Here is a 15163-nt window from a genome sequence, read left to right as displayed (position 1 = left end):
TCAATAGGGATCAATGTTCAGAGCTCACATAACAGGTGGCTCAGAAAATGGAAAGAAAACAGAAAAAAACTATTATTACCCCAACTATTATTGTATAGTTGCTTGGGTAATTTCTCTATTCTGAGGGAATGACCTTTTTCATTTGAGCATCATTCCTGAAACAGACAGTCACTGCTCTTGCTTGTTAGCACATTCTGCAGAGGTGTCTGGAAGAAAGTAGTGACATTTCAAAATGGATTAATCAAGGATGTTTTAAATTGGATGTGTTCTTGAATTTCATTTAAATGTTACTTGCTATAGAATGCAAGTTGGCATCAGGCTAGCATGCCCTGGACCCCATTATCACACATATAGTTCCAGTAGTTCACAAAGACGCTGTACTGAGATGATCTTAAGAGACATTTCTCTGTATGTAGCAATTAATACAATTATTTCCAGCTAAGTAAGAGAGAAATAAGATCCACATGCCACAGTGGTTTTAACCTGGCAGACACTATGATAATAGTAGCCTAGATACAGCCTCTGAGTCAATTCAGCACACATGGTTGTGTCATCTATCCCCCGCTCACACAGAGATGCTGAATCCAGAGATATCTAGCAGTGGAGATGAGGGTGGCCTTGTTTTCTGTGTTTAGGGGTGTATGGGACAAATAGGATCCCAGGGTTCTGCCTCCTTACGCAGGGGTTACAAGAATGAAAGGACAACACATGCTTTGATTGCTTCTGAGACTAAGCAAGAATAATACAGACTATTAATATAATTTATGGACAGAAGCACTTTGAATTTAAATGAAGCAACCAAAGGCCCCTTTGATTGGCATTTATATCTCCTTTTATAGAGAACACATAGAGTAGTGTTATAATTCTTGACGGTTTTGATTGTAAAATATATGGGACTTTAAGCTCCCTGGAAGAAAGAATAGATGATTAATGTTAATAATTAATGACTAAATATACAACAGATATGAATAACATGCTGTATATTTATACAGCTATTGTCTTACCTTGTTGAAAAACACTATATGCTTTATTGTTAGAACTGCAGTAACAAGACACTATGTTGTCTCAGCCACATAAAAGAAGACATTCAACCTAATCCCTAAATTCTATTAATTTCTTTACTCATATTACAGAACAAAAACTGCAAACACTTGACTTTACTATTCAAGCTAATGTTTTCAAAGCAATATGACTGATTAAAGACATAGATAAAAATTCAAATAACATAGTTAACATGCTTAGGCACAAAGCCATTGCGAATGTCAAGAGAGAATATGGAGGTCTAAAATAAATGAAATAAATATAAATGAAAAACCAGGCAAATAAAAGTGGCTTGTACCAAAGATGTGAGTGTGTTTCTTCTTTCTTGTGTGTATACAGAGGATGCTGAGCGAAGCACCTCTCGGCTGTCAGCAGAAATACAGTTCTAATAAGAGTGCGGATTGTTATGGGGGAAACTATTTCAAGAGAAAATGTACATATCTTAGATTATCTCTAGCACTTGGAAAATTGCAAAATGTTTTATCACCTCCACTTCCTGCCCCTTCCTTTCCCGAAACCATGATCATGGCAGTGCGGAACAAGGTAGAAGGAGACAACAAAAATGGATGGGCATTGGATTAGCTGAATTTAAGCTTTGCCTTTACATCAAACTAGAACAAATCAATAAGTACAGTAAATGCCACATCTTGCGGGTTTTGGTTCATAAACTCATTTGAAATACTTCAAAGAGAAAAATGGTTTAAAAATTAGTGAAATAGGAGTGAATATTTTTGTGGAATGAAGAAAATGTAACCTGAAAAGTCATAAGTTTATACACTGTATAAGGGAAAATACTTTCACCTGTTAGAGATGGGATTCAATTTGAATTGATTTTACTTTAAAAACAGTAAAGAGGAGAGAAAATATGAACAGCTACATAGTTTATATCACTTTAGCTCCTTTTCATAGAAAAATACACCTGTTCCATTTCTGTAGTTTTGGGAGAAGCTTTTGCCTTGATTTTGTACTTACGTTGTTCACTTTGTGTTCTTTCTCTCCTGGGCATTTAAAATAAGATTTTGATGACAGACAAAGGGACAGCTTCTCCCATTCCTTCAAGGTTTGTAGTAACTCCTGCAGTATAAGCCTCTGATGTCGCATATCTTAACTCTTGTGGGTGCAACTATTAGCCTTTGCTTAATAAACAAGCTATTCCTCATCCTAGCTCTCAGGAAGCAAAGGCAGGGGGATGTCCATGACTTTGAGGCCAACCTCGTCTATATAGTGAGTTCCAGAAAAACCAGGACTACAAAGATACCCTGCCTCAAAAGCAAACAAACAAATAAACCAGCTACCTCAAAACTTAACAGCTTAAAGCAACAGTGAGTTACTGACTCAGAATTGTGTGGGTTGGCAATTAGAGCTGGTAAACCAAGACATTTGGAATTATTCTTGCCTAACTCTCCCCCATGCTGCTGCAGGCCCCTGGCAGCTGTGCTCTGGCTGGATGGACTGGGATGACCTCACACACAAGTTTGGCAGACTGAAGGCCTCAGTGCCTTGGCTACTGTGTACTTGCCCTCCCGAGAAGGCCAGCCTGAACTTCTTTAACTGACTATCTTGGACCTCCAAGTGTGCAGAAATAAAGCAAGCTTCAACATGCAAGCCTCTCCTTGCATGTCATTTGCTCCTATCCTAATGGCTAAAACAAGGCCCTTGTCCAAGCTAAGATTCCAAAGGATGGAGAAAAGGGCTTTGGTTACAGGCAGGACCTGAGAAGAACTTTTGACTTCTCTCCCTTTGCATCCTATCACAAGTTCAACTTTGCTGTTGCTTGGGAAAGGGAGGGACAGCCTTTTTCTTACATGCAGGGCAGCTTAAGGAACAGAGCTGCAACTGCGGCTTTTTTATGAAACATCCTTTATCCTGCTGGGAAGTCAACTCTGGGGACTGTGCCATGATGCTCTTCGGGAAAGAGAGAGTCATCTCTCCAGCTGATGTGACAGAAATGAGAAGCCACTTGCTCTGGGAGGTGTACAGAGACTAGGAGAGGCAGAAACAAGGCAGCTTGAAACTGTGTCTGTGAAAGTGTGCACATGCCCGATGATGATGCATGAGATGAACTCACCTGTGCTGCAATGGTACCCAGTTTTCAGTTTCTGCAGGCAAGGGAGAAATACTGAATAATTATAATAAATAGACTTTTATAACTCAGTTGTGATATAAATAGTTCAATTGTTTTTTATTTATTAATTTGCCTAGCTTTCAGAAGGCATTGTTTTTACCTCATGCAAAGCTCCCAGGATGCCTTCTGTTGTTTCCTTTTATGACAGCCGCCCCGAATGTTCTTACACCACACTCTTCACAGCTTCCATGTCATGCCATTTCCCTGCTTCAATTCCCTGTAGGAACATCAGCTGCTTGGGCCACTGGTACTGGAAAGCGCCCTTTGAAGATACTGGAAGTACGTAGGTGCTGCTGTGGGCTTTGTCTCCGAGCAGTGGTGGAAGTGCAAGTCCCAATGTTGTTGGATTTATAGAAGCTTCCTATAGTCTCTAAGTCTTACAAGAATTTTGATAATAAACACCTCTTTTGGTATTTATATTTGTTTTCTTCACATAATTGCTTTGTTTGTTTCTTTTTTAATCCCAGCACTCAGGAGGCAGAGGTAGGGGGATCTCTGTGAGTTAGAGGTCAGCCTGGTCTTCAAGAGCTAGTTCCATGACAGGCTCTAAAGCTACAGAGAAAACTTGTCTAAAAAAAAAAAAGTTTTGATAGACCTAACTTTGGATTCTTCATATAAAATGTGTATCAGTTACCCATGGTCACAAAATAGTCTGTAACAAATAATCCCCAATCTCCTAAATATGTCTGCGAACTGGTGCTTATAGCTCACATAAGTCTGTAGTAGACTCTCAGTAGTCAGGTGACTTTGTCATTTTGGTTATATTTTCTGACATATCTAGGTGACATAGCTCCTTGTCTCATCTTTGATAAAGAAAGAGGCCTAGATTTGAGAGAGAGAGAGAGAGAGAGAGAGAGAGAGAGAGAGAGAGAGAGAGAGAGTACTCAAGGGTTTTTTGTTGTTGTTCATTTTTTAACTACTTTACTTACTTATTTTTATTAAATTTATTTATTTATTTTACATCTAGACTGCAGTTCTCTCTCCCTCCTCTCCCCCAAACTCCCCTGTCTATCCTCTAATCCATCTCTTCTCTGTTTCTGTTCAGAAAGGGGTAGGCCTTTCATTGGTATCAACCAAACATGGTATATCAAGTTAAACTTGGACAAAGTTCCTCCCCTTATATTAAGGTTGGGCAAGGCAACCCAGTATGTGGAGCAGGTTCCCAAAAGTCATCCAAGGCATTAGAGACATACCCTACTCCCACTGCTAGGAGTCCCAAAAATAGACCAAGCTCCACAACTCTTGCACATATGTAGAGGGCCTAGATTGGTCCTATAAAGGCTCCCTGGCTGTCAGTCCAGACTCTGTGAGTTCCTATGAACCCAGGTTAGTTGTTTCTGTGGGTTCCCTTGTGATGTATTTGATCCCCTGCCAGATAGTACAATCCTTTCTCCCTCTCTTCAGTAGTATTCCCTGAACCCGGTCCAATGCTTGGTTGTGGGTCTCTGAATCTGTTTCCATCAGTTTACTGGATGAAGGCTCTCTGATGACAACCGGAGTAGTCACCAACCCCTCAGCACATTTCATAGACCCAGCAGGCTGTAGATCAAAAGTTGTGTGGCTTGGCTTTTGTTTGTCTGTTTGTTTTGATGTTTTTTTATAAGATTTCTTTATTTATATGAATGCTCTATCTGCATGGACACCTGAATGCCAGTAGAGGGCATTAGATCCCACTATAGATAGTTGTGAGTCACCATGTAGTTGCTGGGAATTGAACTCAGGACCTCTGGAAGAGCAGTCAGTGCTCTTAACCTCTGAGCCATCTCTCCAGCTCCCTACAATGACACTTCTATTCAAAGAAATTCACCAGGAAATCTCAGATTCAGAGGACAAGGAAGTAGTTTTTATCATTTCTTGAAGATAACTGGAAAGTTACGTCGTCGAAGTACATAGACGCCAGCAAGGGCAGCTGATTGGAGCTATCTATACAACCGGTCTTCGACTGCACACTAAATACCTCTAAGTCCTAGGGCAAGTACAAGTTTGAAGGACAGAACATTCCAAATGCACTTTAGAGAGATTTGGTGGTGCTTCTAAAAAGGTAGAAGATAAATTGACTTGGGTGGTGGATATCAGAGGTTGGTGTAACCAAGGAAGTAGCTTTTGTTTTAATGCATGTGATAAATCAGGTGGGCCCAAGACAGGGAGAGCAAATCGGCTGTATACTGTGTGATCGATCTGTAGTAAATGCCTAGAGTCAAGTGTTGGAGAGAGTGATGGGGCCACTTTTCTGGGTGAGCTGAGCCTGTGGCCTAGATAGATTGGCCATGTCCACTATGGTCACTGAAGGGAGAACCCATGGCATAATGGATGTTTACACCACCATCTCTGTTCCATCAAGATCAGTAGCCATGAGGTCAAAGAGTCTTCTAGAAGCAATTAAGAGGTACAATTAGAAAACACTGGTGAAAGGAATGTCAGAAAATCTGGAACTTTGGGTTTGGGTATTTGGTGAATTATGTTATTTAGAGCATCTATTTAAGGCATGGGCTTAAATATTTTATAGATCATTGTCATTTCTTTTTCTGAAAGCATACACATTTTTCTGTTACTTTTTGATATATAACAAGACACACCAAAGCCCAAAAGCTTTAGTAATGGGCTCTACACTTGTTACATTACACTAGCTATCTCTGATGCATGGGGCACGTTTACCAAGACCCCCAACAAATGACAAAAGCAGAGAATAATTTGAACACTGTGTGTGCTGTGTGTTTTTCCAATACACATTCATGGCCAGTGCCGAAGTTTAGCTCACCACAGGTGTAGTAGGTGATGCTTTCTTTTTCACAATTTTGTGGGTAGAATATTTTAACATCATGCTTAACAACCTTTTTTTATTCATTAAGTTTGAATTTTGACCTAGACTTCAAAAATCAATGTTCTACATCTCCTCTTACATACCCATATTGACAGTGTTACTGTTCTTGTGTGTTTGGGGCCACCAGTAAGCAAAATAAAGGCTACCTCAACACAAAGCATTTTAATACTCACAACCCTTAGTCTGACAGCCTACATGGCTAGCCAATGCCTAAGAAGCAGACAGCATATGCCACCGGGCTATACTGGACAAAGGAGCAATCATGAAGGATGGTACGAGATTTCACCATGCCATTTGGGATGCTGTGTAACATAAAACTTCAGAATTCCTTGTTTCTGGAATTTTCCATTTAATATCTGCACTCTGTGGTTAATAGCAGATCAATGACTCCATGTGGATAAGGAACAATTGTCATATTCTGATTATTTCTGATGGGGTGTTTGGATTAGCATGAAAATAGGCCTCTGGAGTAAATGAGATGATATTCTTCAGTGTGGGTGCCTCTCATGCAATCAAGTCTGAATAGAACAAAATGACCAACCAACCCCCAAGTAAGGGGGAATCACAACTGGCCTTTTAAGTCGAAGATAGTTGCTTTCATTTTCCTTCAGTTTCAGATTGAAACCTTAGCTCTTCTTGGATTTCCAGTCTTCAGACCATAACTTCTCTTGTAAGTTTCCTGGCTCTTAGAACTTAACACGCATAACTGGTGAGAGCAGGGGATTCGAATGTAGCCGGGTAAAAGCAGCGAGGCCGAGAGCGTTCTAGAGAGAGGTCAGAAATTGATCATAGCACGCTGCTTCCACGTTCCTTGCCATCTCCCACTCCTGCCTGGAGTCTGTAAGACACCACTGACACTGAGATCAGGCCTGGACGTCTCGTGGTTGGGACATCTAAACTGGCTTGCTCATTCATTCGTATGCTACATCCCACACTGGTTCTGCCGTAATTCCTTTAAGAATCCCCCAGATTCATAGCCCAATGGCACATACTTCTTCAGACCTGTTCTTGCTTCACAGGCATTTTCCTCTCTTCTGTAGCTCTCAAACTGCCCCCATCAGTCTAAAAGCAACTTGTCCTTACAACTCACCTTATGTGCTCCATAGCTTTGTTCTTCAAGGTCTCAGGATGAGCACCGAAATGCCACTGGCTCAAGGTGGCTTTAGTAGCCTGGGAGTTTTCTGCGCCGTTGCTCCATGACTCCAGTTAAGCCTATCTAAAGGGAGAGGAAAAGTTTCCATTGAACTCAAAGTCACCTCCAAATTTCCCTTATCACAATCTGTTTTCTTCCTGAGGCCTTTCCACTCACACCGCAGCTGCTGGCTTTCTGGATCCTGCAGCTGCTAGTGGATCCTGCAGCTCTTAGTGCTTCTGTGTCTCATGAACTAACATGAGGTTGTTCTATTGCCTTGAGTTCTGTGCTCTGGGGGAATACTGATATAGAAATTTCAGCAAGCATTCTGCTTCTCATATGACATGTGGACAGGATAGGATGGGATACTCTGGGATATTTCAGATCTTTTCTGGACCCTTGTTGTATCACAATCTTCTTACGTGAAGACTATTCTAAGCCTCTTCATAGCAGTTGTCCCCAGAAGATAGCATTCCAAGAGGACAAGCATTTCCTGGACCTCTGCTTGTATCATATTTGATAATGTCTCATTGTCTCAAGCAAATCTCACAGTCAAGGCCAGGGTCAGTGTATGAGGAGACCACCCAAGAGCATCGATGCCTGGGCTCTAGTGCAATCAGAATGCTAAAAGCAGCCGCTAGGGGGTGTTGCATAAATTCCATCCGGGTATGTTGACTAAGATGAGTTGAGTGCAGTCAATATAGGAAAGTCACAAGCCATGTTTCTAAAGCTAAGAAAGTATCTTTAAGCTAAGCAGATACGTTTAGAAATTAGAATGACAGAGGCAGGTAATAACACATAAATATTCAACAGTTGCTGCAACAAGAACAACAGCCAGTTAGAACAGATCTTTGCCTTTAGACTCTCAGCAGAATCTCAGGAATCTGTGACCCTAGAGGTTTTTCAGGGGTCCCAGAATAGAAAGTAGGGCATTTAAACAATGGGAGGGCCCTAATGGGAAGACAATGGGTAGTAGCTGGTGGGAAATCCTGCAGTCTGTTTGTCCAAACTGATGTATAAAAAGCTTCTGCAAGTTGCTCGTTTCCTCTGCAGACCAGTCCCATCAAGAAGAGGATTACAAAGATATTTTGTGAGTTATTGAGACATAATAATAATCTTTACTGCCAGCCAGAAATGTAACAGCCGAAGCCAAGATTAATGAGTAATCTTACTACTAGGGTTGAGAACTAGGCTAAATCATAGATTAAATCAGTATTTACCTACTTGGGGCCTATAAAAAAACATACTTTTATATACTTCAACCTAATTCACAATGGTATGAGAAGGGGTTTAAAATGCACACCAACAAGTAACTGTGGAGGGGGGGCAGGGACCATGAGAAGCCCTCCAAAGGAAATGAAAGAAATGGCTGGGTGGAGGCCAAAGGAAAACTCCCCTTGAGAGGAAGGGAGTGGGAAGGCTGTGCTTGCTTTAGGGGACAAGGGGGAGGAAGAGGGACAAAGGGCCTGCTGTGCCTTTTGTGTTTGGCAAGGCAAGGACCATTGGAGACTGAGCGAACTCAGTATTTGAGAAAAGGTCAAGGCAATTGCATTTGAGATAAACCCACTGGGGTGTTGTTCCCTAGGGAAGACCTAAAGACATCTTCCAGTTTCATTTGTCTGGAGGTACTTGTTTTCAGTTCACTAAAAAGACTAATTTTGGAGCAGTGCATCATTAGGCTCCCACGTTTTGTTATAGACAGTTCCTCTAGAATGTGTGGTTAGCAGCCATTAGGATTACTGAGTTAGTTTTTAAAAGACTGACGGCGAACTTTATCAAGCATCGACTCTTCTCCACGGGTGCCTATGCGCACTTCTGATGGAGAGTAAAACAGGGTGAAAGGCTTCGTTAGCATCTTTGCTTGGGGTTGTGCCTGTCTGCTTTATTACCTCCACTCTGAGTCAGGCTATTTCCTCAACTCTGCACGTAGACGTGTTCCTCACTTAGGGACTGTTTGTTCAGACTGGCCTACAAAAATCTGCCTGAAGTTGTTTTTCCCCTTTGGAGACTAAGGGAGCCAAAGAGAGGATGACGACACTCTGTGTGCTGTTTACCGGGATGTAATGACCTTATGATTATGTGTGTACCAGCTACCAGGTTTCACAGTGTCCCTTTACAGAACACTAGAGCAATAACTAAGTGTCCTTCTTCCCCCTTTGCCTAAGTGTAAAAGGTACTTGAAGCTAGTGCTGGGAGATCCCCTTTTGAGCACTGGCTCATCCTCTCCGTTTTGCTGGCCTACCAAGGAAATGTTGCTCTTGGTTCCCTGAGACCCTCTCAAGTTGTCAGTAAACAGACGTATATTTGTTAATAGTGTGAACGCTTGACGATGGGAAGCTTCGAATTAGAGCTGAGGATTTACCTGGCAGTAGTGGAAGGGAGGGGGATAACTAGCTCAGAATAAAAGTAGGTCATGTTGCATTTTATTTTTTTTTTTAAAACGAGAAAAGCTTGTCCATACTTTATGATCAACAGAAGAGACTTCGGTTTGGCAACATGCCTCCCGTGTGCACACTGAAATCTATTCAATACTAGTGCTAGTCCCGCCGCTGTCAACCTTCACTGAAACTGGTGGTTCTGAAGTCTAGCAACATATTAGACTCTCTGGAGGCACTTACAAAATATCAACGGTTGAACCTTACCCGAGACACTCTGAAGTGATTGTTCTTGGATTCTGTTATGAGTGAATTGTGTTCCTCCAAAAAGGTACATGGTAATCTCAAGTCCAAGTTCCTTCAACTATGACCTACACTGGAAATAACATCTTAGTGATTGTAAGTTAAAATGAGATCGTCAAGGCAGGTCCTAATCTGCTGTAACTGGTGCTCTTATGAAAAGGAGAAATTTGATCTCAGGGTCAGCCAAACCTAGAGAAAGGGATGTATGGAGAGACTGGCACATGCTGATTAGAGGTCAGATCGGTGCTTAATTGCCGCAAGCTGGAGAATATATGGAGCTATTGACTGCTAGAAGACAGAATGGGTAAGAAAAAATCCTTCCCATAGGGGTCTCAGAGGAAACATGATCAACACATTAATTCAGACTGAGCCTATGCAACAAAAATTGCTGTCCTTTTCTTTATGTGTGTGCATATATAATGAATGTGCATTTGGGTACACATGTTTGCGTGTGTGGAGTATGCATGTTTGCATGTGTGGAGTATGTGTGTGTATAGGACCAAATTTGACATTGAGGCTCTTTCTCAATTGTCCTCCACCTTATAAACTGAAGCAGGCTCTCTCACTTAAACCCAGAGCTCATTGATTTAGCTAGTCTATCGAGTAACTTGCTCCTAGGATCCTATGTCTGCCTCTTCTGCGGTGGGATTACAGATGGGCTACCTCAGCCCAGCATTTACATGGGTGATGGGAACTGATTCCCCTGTCCTCATGGCTGCTTTGCCAGTGCTTTACCCAGTGAGTCAGCATTCCAGCCTAGTTTCCATTTTCCAGGCACTCAGTTTGTGGCACTTTGGAATAGCAGCCCCAGGACATTAATATAGATGAGCTTGGACATTCAGAGTACTAAAAGTTTACTGAGGTGATTCTGATATGTAGCAGGCATTGATTTTAATTATGATATCTACTGTTGAGGGCACCAGGTATACTGCTGGTGCAACCTAAATAGGAAATAATGTTCAAATTATGTCATGTAGACACAATTCTCACAAAGATCATATTTAAAACCTACTAATACACACTGAGGGATTTTAATACTCACTTATGTGTTTCTTCCTAAGTCAGGGCATTACTTTAGAGAAGAGGCATTCGCTGTCTGGCTCTTCTGCAATTTCATGCCTGGCTGCTCATTTTGAGGATAATTTCTCACCATGAGTGATGAGATTCTGGAATTCCCATCATGTGTGCTTTCTGCATCTCCACATGCTCTATTCTCTCTTGGTGCTTAAGGGCAAGGTCCTGTACCTATCCCTGCTGGACTTTATCTTGCCTGTTTATAATGTAACACTTCTCTAATTTGTCAAAGCTACTTAAGATTCTCATCCTGTAGCCCAACATTCTAATTCTTATGCTCTCAAGGAGAGTCCTCAGGACAATTGAATTAAGAATTATATGAACTCCAGGAGGAATCAATTTGTAGAAGATCAGATAATGGAAGGTTTATTATATTATATACCACATTAAAGTGTAAAGATGCATAAAAGATATATGGTCATGCATGAATTATACAGACAGTTCCTTAAATGAGGCCGGGAGATCAGCCTTTGCCTAGACAGAGTATGAAATGTAGAATCTTGTCACTGCCACTTAACATATGGTTCTAAAAACAGTGTCTTCTGCATCTGGTAGCATCCTCTACACCAGGTAGCTGGTCAGAATGGCCAACCGCCGCCCCATTCCTGGCCTTGAATATCCCAGAACCATATTTAGAGACAAAGAATTTCAAGATGCAACTACAAATGAGGTGTTTAGTGAATCCTTTAGGTGTTGTGATTGGATTTTATCTTAGACGAAATTCAGATTGAGACACACATAGGCCAAAGACCACATGAAGACAGTCAGAGATAAAAGTGGCCATGTAACAAAGTCCAGTCAAAGAGTGGGAAGAGTGAGAATATGAACAAAGAGCTCAAGACTGTGATGGGACACCCACTGAAACAGTTTACCTGAGCTAATAGAAGCTGATCAATTCCAGCTAGACAGGGAAGGAACCAGTATAAGACCAAACTAGACCCTCTGAATGTGGATGACAGTTGTATGCCTGGGGCATATTGCAGCTACTGCTTGTACTGGCATTTTGGAACCCATTCTCTTTGAATGGATGATGTGGAATTACCCTCTGTATGGTGTGAATAAAGAACTGCGTTGAACATAGAGCAGAGCCAAGGCCAGCTGGCCCGGGGTCTGAAAAATCATGGGATAAAACCGGACTCGCTGATCATAGCCGACAATGAGGACTACTGAGAACTCAAGAACAATGGCAATGGGTTTTTGATCCTACTACACATACTAGCTTTGTGGGAGCCTAGGCAGTTTGGATGCTCACCTTACTAGACCTGGATGGAGGTGGGTGGTCCTTGGACTTCCCACAGGGCAGGAAACCCTGATTGCTCTTTGGGCTGATGAGGGAGGGGGACTTGATTGGGGGAGGGGAAGGAAAATGGGAGGCGGTGGCGGGGAGGAGGCAGAAATCTTTAATAAATAAATAAAAAAAGAAAAAAGGAAAAAGAAAAAAGAAAAAAGAAAAAGAAACAGAGCTAGGTGGGAAAAACTAAGCTGAATGCTGGGAGAAAAAAAAGGCAGAGTCAGAGAGAAGCCATGTAGCCCTACTGGAGCCAGATGGAACTTTAGCCGGTAAGCCACAGCCATGTGGCAATACACAGATTAATAGAAATGGTTAAATTAAGATGTAAGAGCTAGTCAATAAGAAGCTAGAGCTAATGGGCCAAGCAGGGTATTTAATTAGTACAGTTTCTTTGTGGTTATTTTGGTTCTGGGTGGTCAGGACAAATAAGCAGTGTCCTCCAACAAATGGATACCTTGCTCAGTCTAGATATAGTGGGGAGGGCCTTGGTCCTTCCTGGGAGAAATGTGCCTTGCCTTCTCTGGGGAGTGAATGGGGGGTGGGGGAAGGCAAAGGCAGAGGGGATGGGGGAAGGGAAAGACAGAGGGGATGGGAGGAGGGGAGGGGACAGAGTAGGAACTGGGATAGGTATGTAAAATGAAAAAAGGATAGTTTATTTTCTTTTTAAAAAAAATTTAAAAAGGAAGTGACCATGTAAAAGCTAAGAGAGAGACCTCAGAGAGAATAAGTTTTACTTATGCCTTATCTCACTAAATCTCTACAACTGAGAAAAAAAGAAAATCCTACTCCTTATATCGACCAGTTTCTTATCAAACGCGAAGTCGTCTAAAGTACATGGCTAAGTGAGAATTTGCATTTTAACATCATCTACGGGTAATTCCTGGATATAACCAATACTAGTCTTGAACATTTGCTTTGAAATTTTGGGGAGACCATAAGAGTTCCTTTTAGAAGTGCTAAGCTACAGATTGCTGAGCTTCATTACCAGAAGTGCTGATTCAGCAGACCTGTGTTCCTAATAAGCTTGCGGTGCTTCTGCTGGACTACCCACAACGCCTTAGTGTCCCAGTAAGACCAACAGGAACCTTCTCGGGACAGCAATAGAAAACCTATTAAGAGGCCCCAGCCTATTCCTCCTCCTTTAGAGCATGGGCACAGGGACAGCAAAGCCACTTCTCCAACTTCAGCTTGAGAGGTGGTGGTCAGCAACCCAAACTAATCCAGGCCACAAGTATCTTGAAACATTCTCTGGAAGTTACTTTACGGATTCTCAAGAACACGTTCTCAGTAGGCTTGGTCACACAGGCTTGCACAGTAGTGAGGTGGAAGCAGGAGGCTCAGGAGGTCAAGGTCACTCTCATTCATTGACTGAGTTCCAGGCCAGGGTGGGCTACTTGAGACCCTGTCTCAACAATCAAACTAAACCAGAACAAAAATAGCACCCTTTAAAAAATGACATATTGGTAGGGAGTGGGCATGTAGCACAGCACTGCCGCACTTGACTGGCATGGGCAGGACCCAGGTCCAATTCTTAGCACTAGAGAAGAGGGAGGAGGAAGAGGAAGGAAAGGAAAAGAAAGGAGAAGGAGGAGGAGGAAGCGCAATTGCTCTTGGGAGATACAATTGCAGCATGTTTCCTAAAATAGCGTCTTTCGAACTGGTAAGTGATGCAGAATCACCTCATTATTATTAGCCTGACTATAGATTTTTGACTTCCTTAGCCCCAGTACTGGCATTTCTTAACAGATTCCCAGGCAATGCTTGGGCTGTTAATTCAGAGACCACATTTTTGGCAATCTCCGAGTTAAGGAATTAGAAAATATTGTGGCGCAGCTCAGACTTCAAGATTTCCTGGTGTGGTGTATACTTTTGCTTAGCCAAAATATCAGCCACCCATGTTCTTTCTCCCTTGCCTGTCTCTCATCTAGAAATTGCAAAACGCTGAATGCTCACTTTCTTCAGCTGCGCTGCACCTCGGAGCCAGCATGCGCTTCTACAACACAGTTCCAGTCAGGGAAACTAAAGCAGAAGTCTGAAGGTGCTGGGAGCAGCTCTGAGAAGAGTGTTTCTTTGTGTAATGTCAGTCCAAGAACTTCTATTCTCCTTCCCTGCCTCCGAGTGTGGATATCTGGACCTAATGCAGCCTTCCAGGGACCACAGACATGGCACAGCATAAGGATGACGGACAGCAAAACAGCGCTGGGAACCTTTACTTCCAGATGCTGCATTTTGCAGGACACAAAAACCTTTCTGGCCTGGACCACAGCCCACCGGATTCTCTGTTACTTACAGCTAAAGCAGTTTCTAAGGGGACTGGTGAGAAAGGGAGAGAGAGGCAGAGGAGGAGGGAGCAGGGAGGAAGACACATACACACCACACACACATATACATACATAACACACACGGAGAAAGAGAGAGACAAGAGACAACAGAGACAGAGACAGGGAAGGAGGACGAGAAGAAGGAAGGAGTCATTCTTTTAAGTTAAACACAAAAATAAACCAAAACAAACCTCCCAATCACATAACAATCACCGCCGCAGCCGTAAACTTCCATCTTCTGTGACCATGGTGATAAACGGGTGTTTCAACCTGCACAAACAAGCAGAACAAACGAACTAATTAAAGCGAGATTTCAGAAACATCTTGATTCTCGTTTTGACGACAATAAAAGGAGGCAAGGCGGAGATGTACAGACATTCTAGCCCAACATTTGCTAACTGCTAGCGCAGACTGTGCACGCTCCATTCTTCCCTAATGAGCTATAGTGGAGGCAAATAAAGCTGTTCATTTGTTGAAGTGCCTCCGCTTAACTTACACCAGTAATCATTAATAAACTTAGCCTGCTTAATGTTTCCTCAGTGTTTGACCTTGACTTTGTCTTTCCGGCTTACTCCAGGCTCCCACATTTGGGTCCCCACATTCCCACAGAACCCCTTTCATCAACTTGGGAATCACTCTCACCTGCTGTTTGCCCATGTACGTCTGCGGGAGCAGACGTG

General features: G+C 42.4%; 1 long non-coding RNA gene across 1 annotated transcript; it reads right to left on the bottom strand.

Annotated features, from left to right (window-relative positions):
* Positions 1–6360: 6360 nt before the first annotated feature.
* Positions 6361–14899, bottom strand: LOC126496693 (uncharacterized). Its single transcript, XR_007590408.1, has 3 exons — positions 14675–14899; positions 7078–7203; positions 6361–6751 (listed from the first exon to the last, which is right to left on the bottom strand). It is a non-coding gene; the product is annotated as an uncharacterized lncRNA (long non-coding RNA).
* Positions 14900–15163: the final 264 nt, after the last annotated feature.

Source organism: Alexandromys fortis, unplaced genomic scaffold (assembly GCF_014885135.2).
Source record: "Alexandromys fortis isolate MF-2015 unplaced genomic scaffold, M_Fortis_MF-2015_v1.1 scaffold_6, whole genome shotgun sequence".
Taxonomy (NCBI): Eukaryota; Metazoa; Chordata; class Mammalia; order Rodentia; family Cricetidae; genus Alexandromys; species Alexandromys fortis.
This window is presented reverse-complemented; position numbering and strand designations above follow the sequence as displayed.